This window comes from Borostomias antarcticus, assembly GCF_949987555.1.
Source record: "Borostomias antarcticus genome assembly, chromosome: 20".
Taxonomy (NCBI): Eukaryota; Metazoa; Chordata; class Actinopteri; order Stomiiformes; family Stomiidae; genus Borostomias; species Borostomias antarcticus.
The window spans coordinates 20,540,815-20,541,304 of record NC_140253.1 but is presented as its reverse complement, the minus strand read 5'-3'; positions in this window follow the sequence as shown (position 1 = coordinate 20,541,304).

Here is a 490-nt window from a genome sequence, read left to right as displayed (position 1 = left end):
TAAGATGGGAGAAAGTCCTAGAGTAAGATGGGAGAAAGTCCTAGAGTAAGATGGACCGCCACACCCCGCTCCTACTCACATCCCCTCAGATCCACCAAGGTGTTGGTGGAGTAGGGCTGCTGGTTGTTTCTGGACAGAACCAATGTGTGTTGTGTTTTGTGGAAAACATCTTTACAGTATGGAACTCATCTGTACCAAATAAACACTGGTTTCTCCAAGCTGTCTCTGCCTGCCTTGCACTTTTCGGGCATCTTCAACTCAGACAATATTTACAGGTATACTGTGCATGAATGAACATTAATCTATATATTTTTAAAAGTATGATATACATTTAAAGTAATTTATTATAATGTATCAAACTTTAATCTCAGAAATTGTAAAGTGCATTAACAAAACCAGATTGCGCTTAAATAATGAGATGCAAATGTAAAACCAATTTTAAAAGTCTGCCATTTCTCTAAATTCACTTTGTGCACTGTTAGCCGTTTAG